An 11,663-nucleotide genomic window follows, 5' to 3' on the forward strand; every position below is an offset into this window, starting at 1 on the left:
ATGTTGCGGCAGCCGCCAGCCAGCTCTGCACCTGCACGTGTCCCGGCCTTGCTCACGTTCGTAACAATATGATTTAAGAAGGAAAAAAATGCATGTTGCACTCAATCCCAATTAACTTCAAGCATTCCGTTTGATTGTGTGCCATGCCTTAAGGTGGCCACCTGACTGGGCCGCCACACGGTGTGCAGGTCTCCGGGTGTTAAGGGATATTAGACCCCGCCATCTTAGATTTTTCCATCCTTTTGTTATAATTCTAGCTTTGAACTATTTATCCCAATTTTGGTCACGTCAAGGCATAAATCATATTTCCCAGACCTTCTACATTTTGTTGCAACCACATACTTACTAACGGGCATAAGTCTGTAAGCGATGAAACGACTTATTATTCCATGCTTCATGCGGGCGACTACAATTATAATGATAATAACAACAGTTCACAGGTGTTGACTTCAACAAGTATAGCCAAAGCTATGCCCCACACCATGTCAAACAACAACAGAAAAAAAAATTGCACGGCAGCTTTATTGCAAGCGGTATCAAAATACATAAAAATTCAAAATGGCGAGGCCAAATCCGCCTTAACGAGCCATTTACAAACCGTCACAGATATATTAAACGTTTAAAAATTACGGAAATCATTTAAGAGTGCTTTTTCTCTCTTATGGTAGTTTCGTTTCATAGTTTATTTAGTTTTAAAATGTATTGTTAATGAACAGCAGGGATGAAAAATTTCACATATAGTACCTAGTATTCATACCAGTAAGAAGTTATCATTTTACTGTACTCATATTATAAAGAATGAATGTGAGTTTCGAAAATGATTTCACTACCTGAAGCAATGATTTTCTAGATAGCAATAGCCTATATTATATTTTATTATTTTTTTTATTTCAAGTATTCCTAAGATACACCCTCAAATATTGAACCATAAATTCAACATGATATTTCACCACTTATATTCCCACGGAGGCGCATTACCGACGCGAAGACAGCACGCTTGTTCGGTGCCTGGCGCGTAGAGGCGAAGAAGCGTGTGATGCGCGAGTCATTGTCGCCCTTAACCCTCCCCCCTTCCAAACACGCCTCCGAGCTTTCGGGGCTCGTGAACCCAGCCAGTAATAAACGACACACAAGCATTAACGGCCTGAAAAAAGGCTGAGTTGAAGATGGCCGTCTATTCCACGTCCACGGGATCCCCACATAACTTAACTAAGAAAGTCAAAACGTAGAACATTCATAACTTAGAATTGTTGGAAAATTTCCACTTAACCTAGAACTGTCATAAATTAGAACTATCATAACTTAGTAACACACAACACCGAGCCACACAACTTAGAAACATCATAACTTAGAAAGTCTTAACTTAGAACTATCACAACTTAGAAACACACAACTTATAACTGCAGCGACTGATCAAGAATTCTGACCGCCCTTGGCTAATTATGAGGACGGGCCCCCGCCAGGTGTGTGTGTGTGTTACGGTCGGCCTAAAAAGTAGTATATTAGTTTTGACTTTGTTTACTAGTGTGAAAATTTTAACATGGTTCATACTACATAATAAAAATTTTAAGATCGATCTGCAAGCGAAACTAACGTTGTCTTTATATCTGCACGACATTCAACCTTAGGGTGGCAAACCATTTTTTTTTTTAGCTGACCGTACATAAAGGGAAAGCACCTCACGCATTATACGACCAAAATAATGACAAGTGACTGCAGGCTACCAAGTAGAAAACCAAATTCATGTCGTGTTTTTGGCCGCATGACTTGTATTGGCTGCAATGATGCTAGATTAATAGTGCATGCGAAGACACGATTTCAGCCATCCCTCCCCCACCCCCCCAACCCCCGCGGATCCTCGCGCCCTAGGCTGCAACCTAATTAGCCTAAGGGTTAATCAGGCCCTGTATAACTGTCATTGACTTAGAAACACGTTTCTTAGAAACACACAATTTAGAAACGCCGTAACAAAGAAAGTTATAACATAGAACCATCACAACTTAGAAACACACAACTTACAAATGTCATAATTAGGGACCGGAAAAATTCGCGGTTTCGACGGCCTTCAGGATAGACTGAAAATTCCCCTGTACACTCGGGCAAATAACGCCAGTTCATTGGCTGCTGACTTGTAAGTCGTCTCAGCTGGTTTGTCTGTGATTCGATTTCTTCTTTGGTTTGAGGGTTTATAACTGGTTGATATTCGTCCAGATGAACAGTAAGCCCATAGCAAAATCATCTGAAAGGTATATGTATTTGACTTCTAGCCTATCGCCGAATGAATCCGCGAATTTTTTCCGGTCTCTATATTAAACTCTATCTTGTGTGTTTCTAAGTTGTGACAGAACCAACACCTCCACGCCTGCCAGGGATCCGGTTGGAGCTTGGAGCCGACACGCCGCGACTAAGGCTGGGTTCACAATTTAAAAAAATTAACCGAGTGCATAGAAAGCCATGCACACGACCTGTGCACACGACCTGTGCGAACTGCGAAATCGGTTCACAATTGAATTCCTACTGTTAATTTCAGCCAATGAAATTTCGTGAACTATGCGACATCTGTTAGCAGTGTTAGTAAATAAACATATTAACTTTCAAAATAACGATAATACTATTATTATCTCAACATTTTCTTACCACAATATGGTTAGTAAATATAAACATATTTCTAGTCCCGCCAAAAAAACACCCTGCTCTTCTCTCATTGGCTGTTGTGCCATGCGTACGCGACCGAAATAAAATATATTCATTTCACTCCTATGCGTACGACCTCGCTCCCATGCACACGACCAATTTTCTGCTATTGTGAATCGTTAGGTTAGGAAACATGGCGTTCATATCCTATGCACACGACCTACTGTTACTGTTACTGTTATTTTTTCAATTGTGAACCCAGCCTAAGTCTCGCTGATGGGACAATAAGGAGCACAATGGCGGGCCTGCGGGGTCGCGTGACGGGATGCCTGAGCGACATCACGACCCGACTCACGCCAGCTGGCGGGGAGCCGTTGGAGTGTTTCAGTTGTTCACACCCAGGGCCTTCCAGACACTGAGGCCGGTATTCCAACACAACCAAAATAAGGGCTTAGGTTTTGGCCATGCTACACCTGTGCCCTAACCGCATTCTTAGAGCACGATAGGAGCGTGCGCGAGTTCACACGAGCAAAACGATATCTAATCAAAGGGAAAGGGATGGGAGTGGGGGTTAGATACTCAGCAAGTATCGCGTTATAATTATTATTCACGATTGTCTAGTTTTTTTTTTTTTTTTTTTTTTGCTAAATTTATCTGTGAGATCTTTTAATTGTGTTCAAGCGCGTATTTTGTAACAGTAAGACATCTCGAATTTCAGCTATCCGAGCCGACCGGATTACAATAACCTACTGTGTCCGACTTCGTGACAGGGACCGCTTTTCTCAGCATCCTCCCAAGACAACCCACTTCCTAGAGATCAGCTTAGGTTGGCAGCTCCAGTCATGCCCTCTTCTAATATTCCAGGGCCGTTGGGCACGTATCGGCGTCAGGTATAAGACATTTCTCACGAGCGCACCCCATGCAACCTAATTTTCACAAGATGAAAAAAAAAAAAAAAAAAGGCTACATACCGTATACAAAAATGCTACATACAAAATATATTAATCTGGGCTTTTAAATCTTATACTTTAGACATTAATTTTAACGCTGGTCCATATAATTAAAATGCATGTATTTATTGTTAATATTAGTGATATAAATTTTGTTTATAAACTTTTTCAAGTGTATTCATATAAGTGAGGTTATGTTATGTTAACCGCCTTGACATAACGAACAGTTGAACGAGTTATGATTTTTGAGAGGTGCCGAATCCCGTTGTCGGTGGTCAGTACGAAATGAACGAAATCTTTTGAAAGAATCAACACACTGAACTGATTCAGACGAATCGATTCCGGTCAACTGAATCGTTCCGCCCATCACTACTGACAAGTCACAACTCGACGTTGACTATCTCCAACAGATCAGGTTATCGGCATAGGTGTGCCCAGACATTTCCATTAGGGGGGGCCCTGCTAAATTATTAAATCAGAAGCTGAATTTAGAATGTTAAATAGCCTAAATACATTCACTCATTGACTTATTTATATTTTTGTGCAGTATCAACGAGATATGTTTACTAGTTAATATTTATATCCGTATAGTTTTAACAATCTTGAAAATATGGTTTTTTTTCCATAGACAATGTTTAAAGGGTACTTACACATTTCCCCCCCTCGAATTTTCAATAGCTTGGTCCAGATCTACCTTGAAATGAACTTCTTTTTAGTGAATGCAAACACAGCAATTCAAACAGAACTTTAACAAACCTCTTAAAATATTTTTTTTGCTTGGCCATTTTAAGGGACCTCATGTTTTAAATAAAATAAGGCGGCTGTATTTCCAGAACGATAAAATGTTTAAAAATATTGTTAATTAGCATGATGCAACACTGAAACACAGTGTGAGTGTCACAGTGCCAGGAATATACGAATATTAACGAACGCATTAGAGAAAATGCCGATCTGAGTGATTACATTAGGGGGGGGGGGGGCATGGCCCACCTGGCCCCCCCTGTAGGCACGCCTATGGTTATCGGGCTTATTACTTCAAATATATGTAGCATCAGCAGTTGCTGCTGGGAAAAATAATTCATTAACTGTGTTTTTGTCGTGACAACGTCTAATAAATCGATTAACGCCGGCTGCACGCACGAAAAAGTGTCCCGTTACGCACATTGTTCCGTTACGCTGTGTCCCGTTACGCACATTGTTCCGTTACAGTGTGTCCAGTTACGCTTGCACCGCATCTATCTCTCTTCCACTCGACTGTTTATAAAGCGAAGTGAAAAGTTAATGTGGTTTTCATTGCTTATTACAACAATTTCGGCAATAAAGGTCAATTATTCTTGCATTTTTAAAAATCTTATTTCTAGTATAATTTCAAGCATTTATTCTTTTATTTTAAAATAATAAAAAAATGATTCAATTTTATTCATAAACGTATGCAATCATTTCATCAATGTTTTTTTTATGACGTTGTCACGTTAAACTATCGTCCATAAACCGACTTTACACACAAATTTTTTTTTTTATCACAGCTCGTATTTCATTGCAATACGTATGCGGGCGTGTAGACGCGTGCAGGGGTGGGGAGGGGGGGAAGGGGCCTGAGACGGCGACGAAGGCGGGCCGACAGCGGATGCGCACACGCGCCGAGTGGCCCCCGGGCGCAATTACCCGCCCCTCTGGGGCCTAACTAGCGGCCGGGGGCGGGACTGCGTGCATTCCAGCGGCGGGTCGGAGGCGGTCACAGCCCCTGCGGAAACCTCACACCGCAGTCGTCTCGTACATCAGGGTGTCCACGAGGAAAAAAATATTTCGTACCAATTTAGGCGAGAAAAAAGTACTAGATTTGAAAAAAAAAAAAAAAGCACTAAATTATAATTTGTTATGGTTTTAACAATTTAGGAAGTTATTATGACATTGCAATGCTCTAACTTAAATATCACACCACACACACATACATTCCATAGTTATTAAAAATAATTACGCTTAATAATAAAACATATTGGAGTTACTGTAACATTATTATATTAAAGAAAAAAAGTACTGGATCTGAGCGTAAAAACTTATCAAAGTACTAGATCTAGTACGAAAGTACTAACTGTGGACACCCTGCTCGTACTACCACCTCGCCGCTCTGGTGAGTGCGTGATACAGTCTGTGTCGGGTAGCTTGTATCAAGTTTGGTAGTTCTCGAAAGTAGTACCAACCATGGGGGTATCCAGAAGTTAAGTTCGGGGGGGGGGGGGGGGGTAGGGGGGGTAGAGGTAGATCAAGGTCCTGAACTTACAGAAAATGTGTAACTGATCCTATCAAACTATTGATTAAATATATATTTTTTAAATATTAATATTTCATCCACTATTTTTTTTATTGTTTATTATGTACCCACCTCCCACATGAAATCCGGAAAAAAGCAACGGATGAAGGACAAAAATATTCATCTCACTTAGTAGGCACGCTATTAAATCCGTTCAAATTGGTTATAAACCTTAAAAAAATATTCAAAAACTTTTACCTAAAACATTTTTTAATACAACCAACCATACCTGCAAAGGGTGGAATAAACAGGGGTAAGCACACTTTCAAATCCATTCAAATTGTTTGTAAATGTTAAAAAAATTGAATCTAAACTTTTGTCTGAAACATTTTTGATAATACTAGCCATTCCTGAAAGAGGTTGAAATAAACATAGGGATGGAAATTAAAAAAAAATTATAATTTATGTACCACGTACACAGCTACCTTAGTAGACGTAATATGAAAAAATCGTTCTAAGCTATTCAATGCTAGAGGTTTTGAGTTAAAAACATTCCTAATATTTTCGCCGCATGTAATATGGAAAAAAAATATTAATTTTATAAAATGTTACAGAAGTTAATGTAAGTGTCTAGATCTATTACAGAATAAGTAGACACTTCAAAATCTACCTACGCCTGTATGCTGTGCCGAAAGGGATTTTTTTTCCCCCCTCTGCCCGCTCATCCACGCGTTAACCAGACATCGTTGCCAGTTCTCCTTCCACGTAACTGGCCATGTTAGGACGGCCAATCACACAGAACAACCCTGAAGAGGACCACAGTGGCGTAAGGCCGGGTTTATGAACTGAGCAACAGATATAAGATCGCAAGGACGCAACATGCAAATAACGCAAGGAAACTACGGTAGTCAAATAACTGAATCTTGGTAGAAACTACGCCGTATTTCGACTTCCGGGATCTGTTTTCTGACGTAACAACGTCTAATAAATCGATGAACGCCGGCTGCACGCACGAAAAAGTGTCCCGTTACGCACATTGTTCCGTTACGCTGTGTCCCGTTACGCACATTGTACGCTTGCACCGCACCGACAGAAGTGAAAACTTAAAACTTTGTTTATAAATGTGTAATATGAAATAATTTCTACGTCAAATTTACGTAAGAAAATGAATCTTATTACTAGTATAATTTCAAGTATTTATTCTTTTACTATTAAAAAAAGTAGCATCTGTCAGCGAGTGCAGTAATAATAGGTTATGTTAGATATTTGATTACAGTTTATTTATATGAAAACTTGTTCATAATTACATTTAAACTTTATAGCTAAACGCCAGTTTTTAAAATTAATTACAAGTCATCTACACGTAAACTGTTTCGTCGACTGTTTATAAAGTGAAGTGAAAAGTTCATGTGGTTTACATTGCTTATTACAACAATTTCGGCAATAAAGGTTAATAATCTTGCATTTTAAAAATCTGATTACTAGTATAATTTCAAGTATTTATTCTTTTATTATTAAAATAAAAATGATTCAATTTTATTCATTAAAGTATGCAATCATTCCATTAATGTTTTGTTATGAAGTTGTCACGTTAAACTATCGTCCGTAAACCGACTTTACAGACAACCAAATTTTTTTTTTAGGTAAACACTCTCACGGGAGAAAAAGAGTGTTTTTGCATAAGTCTTAATACGTTTTTAATGTTTTGCTAGTATACCAAAATAATTTTCGTGGATTCATTTTCGAAGTCAATAAACTTAGTACCCGTAAATTTATGAAGAAAACGGCATGTTAACGAAGATCCCTGGATAATTTGAAACCAGCGTTGTTCGTAATTTTGAGGTGAAAATTTTTAACAGTGTGTAAAACAAAAAATTTGGCAATTATTCATCAGCTTTACAACTTAAAACTGTAAAAATATAGAAAACATTTTCTACGTCGGAATTCTTTTCATAATGAATGTTCGCCAAATATACAAATGCAAAAACGCAAGACGAAATGCAAGAAGTTGAAAGTTGGCTGATGTTTCCGTTGGGTTTTTACATCTTGCGTAATTTATAAATGTCGTTTGCTTAAGTTCTGAAGTTATACTTCTTTAGGAGCGTTATGAAAAAAATTATGAAAATAAATTTTTATAATGCGCGCGCACCATGTAACGAAAAGAGGAACAAACAGCTATACCTATATATAAATGGCTACATAAAAAGAAATATGCTGGTCCATATAATTAAAAAAAAATATGTATTTATAGCTCAATTTAATGATATAAATTTTGTTTACAAAATTTTTCAAGTGTATTTATATAAGTGTGGTTATGTTCCCGTATGTATAGTTTATTTCCATTATAAAATATTAGGGTTTTTAATAAATAACTAAAATTAATACATTGGAATAAACATTCAGCATATTTATTGAATTATCATAAACTATTAAAATTCATTTCTCTTATTTTACTACCATCAATAATTGATTTTATACAAGTGTTTATACTAAAACTGAAACCGAAAATATACTTTAAATTTTATATTTACCATTTAATATCACCCCATTCCTTCTATTATTTTATTTATGTTTATTAATTGAATGCAAAATTAAAGTGAGTTTTTTTTATTACGCCAAGTACAGTAAGTATAAATTCTATCGCGCGTACATAAGTATACGCAACCTTTTTTTTTTTTGCGTCTTCCGTTTTTTTTTTTTTTTTTTTTTGTAGTTTATGAACCCGACCTTGAAGTTTACTGTTGCGTCAGCATACCTTGCGCTATCCTCGTTTCTCAGAAGCCGGGTCAACCCCTCAACCCCTTTCCGACCTTCTGAAGGACGCTCTCTCACGTAGACCCGACCGGTTCACCGGCGGTGACTTACGCTAAGTCACCGTGTCTGATTAGGGCGGACGTCTGCCCGATCTGTCACCCACATGTATCACCGGCGGCTCAGCAGGAACTCTTTGAAGACGGCTGGAAGATGAGGGGTGCCTTTGTGCGTCGCCGCTACCGAGGGGCGACAAACCAGCTATAAATAATTATACTGGATGCATTTGTTAGTAGGTATGAAGATTTACCGCGGGAATGTTTTGAGATAAGACAGTTTTTAAATGATTTCGATGATTGTTAAAATTTAAGTTCCATGCGGGCTTAAAAATGTTTTTTTTTTAAAGAGTTTATTTATTTATTTTCCGAAGGATGGCTCCACAAAAATTTTTCTCCAGGGGCTGTTTCATACACACTTTCACCCACCCCCCACCCCCCACCCCCAACTATAATGCCCCTCTCCAAAATATAAAGGCCCCGCAACAAAAGTAAATGGCCCAGGCCTCCGCAAAGACCAGAGCCAACACCGGTGAAAGGAAAGCCAACGCAATAGCTACATAAAACACAAGTAGAAATTAGCCAATATCGGCCGATGTTTTAAATGTTACTTGCCCAAACAGCAACATATAATTCCGTGGGGGAAAAAAATAGCCAGAAAAAATTACAGTAAAGAAGAACACAGTATGGGCTGACAACGACGAGACAAGAACAGAAAATACAGGGGATAAAAACAACGACCTTGGACCACACATTGACGAAGAAACGAACCCGACGATGGAACTTAACAGCCAAAACACAGAAACGCACAGACGAAACCAGCAATGGAAAAAACATATTCTGAACACCGCGGCGACGAGAGCAGCACGAATGTACACGCGGATTCAGTTACTTTCAGGATAGACTGCACAGTCCTCTGTATACTCGCGCAGGTAACTCCAGTTCGATGGTTGCTGACTTGTGAGCAGTCTCCACTGGGCTGTCTGTTGTAGAATTGTTCTTTGGTCGAGGGTTTCTCATTGGCCCAGAGCCTTCCAGATAAACAGTGAGCCAATAGCGCAAGGGTACGTGTATTTGAATTTTAACCTATTGCGAAATGAATCTGCGAATTTTTCCTTTCTCTATTTATAATAATCATTCCAAGAACGTGATATTGTTTGCAAAACATTGTAACTTCATGTTACTCTTTTCATTAAAAAAATACATTTTTATTTTATTTTAGTGAGCCGTGGTTACCTATATTGTGGCGAATCGTGGGAGTTTCAAAATATAACAGCTTCGTTCACATTGGCTCAGGCAAGTGCGGAAGAAACTTTATCCCCAATGAGAGCACAAAAGAAAATAAATGTTGCAGACAGGAAAAAAAAAACAGTCAAATTTTCGTCCTTCAACAATACCGCAGTGAATAAGTCCAGGGGTAAAAAAAGAGCTCTATCCATGTAAATTTCAGGAAATAAGCCAGCATTTGATGACGGAGTAATTCGTGAGAGAAGTCTTATCCCGCTTCTGAACGGAAGAACCGACGTGATAGATTATTTTTTGATTACAACCAAGGGAGTAGTGCCAAGAGAATGGCGTACCATTCATTGTCTGAAGAAAATCAAAACAATTTCTATTTGGCTTCTTTAGTCTATTTCTAGAATACTTTCACTCCGTAAAATATAATCTAAAATCAATGTCCGGATATTCTTCTGCGTATTGTTGGTTTTACATTCATCTACTTAGCAGCAGTCTTGTTTTATCGACGTCATTATCTAGAATTCTCTCTCTTTCCCTCTTCCTCCCCTCCACACTTTTAATGCCTTTGTTGATGACCCCGTTTGCATGCACTGGGATAAAAACTACTATAACTTACTCTTATTTTTAAAACTGTTACTTGTGTTTTACGTGTTATATTATATCTTTTTACGTGTATTAAACCTCAAATAAGAGCAGAGTTTCTTTGCAATGGGGAAATTTAAGCTGAATTGTATCTAGTGCAGTTTAACTTGAATTATTTTTCTAAGGAGGACATTTACTTGTACGTGATATTTATATACAATATTAATATAAATTTAAAAAAGATTCTTTTTATTAGCAAGATTTGTTTTTACGAATATCGCCATTTGTTGCGTTACCATTTGTCTTTTTTTGTTTAATTTTTTGGACAAAAATTTACCGTCTTAACCAATTGTTAATTTAGTTGTTTACCTTGATTTTGTGTTCGTATCTACGATTCGTTATGTAGCTTTTTGACTACTAGTCTCAGGTGAATTTCTTGTGAATTTCCTGTGAGTTTTTTTATTCACATGGTTTTTCCTGTCGTGTGAGATCTCTCTCGACACAATGTCATGTTTATGATATGGAAAATGTCCATTTGCATTCACGCAGAAAATATGAAAAGGGGGAGAGAGATATGAACCAAAAAATCAATGTTGGTTTCAAAATTTTTATACCATAATTTTTTTTTGGTAATAACCCATGGCTTTGCTCACGCAAATTAAGGGTATTGCTGATATCGCACCATTTTAAGAAAAGTATGTTATTAATTCGAAACATTTTTACTAAAGAAATAGACACAATGAATTGTCAGATGGATAAAAAATGTAATTAATTACAAAACATTTAAAAGATGGTAAATGTTCTAAAGTTGTTATGTATAAGCCTTTTCAATTCTTAGTAAAGATCAAGAATCTTATTTTTATAACTGATGTTTATGACAGTTCGAAAATTTATTTAACTGTAAGTAAATTAACACTGGAAAATTCTTCGGAAGAAAAAAATATTTTGCCAATATGATCAATACGCTACTCCGTTAATACACCATTCCATAAAATATGAACTAAGAATGTTCGTAAACATTATTATTTTTAATTATTTGTGTTTGAGAAGATTCTATGTTTTCCTCGTATTCAAAAACTTGATTTTTTGTAGTCGGTATTTCTCAACAGCACAGCTTTGTTTCCCAGTGGCCATGTGTCGCCTGCACAGTTGTTCCCCCCCTCCGCCGTCCCGCTCCGCCGGTGCCTCCTGTCAATTTGG

Source organism: Bacillus rossius, chromosome 5 (genome assembly GCF_032445375.1).
Source record: "Bacillus rossius redtenbacheri isolate Brsri chromosome 5, Brsri_v3, whole genome shotgun sequence".
Classification (NCBI taxonomy): Eukaryota; Metazoa; Arthropoda; class Insecta; order Phasmatodea; family Bacillidae; genus Bacillus; species Bacillus rossius.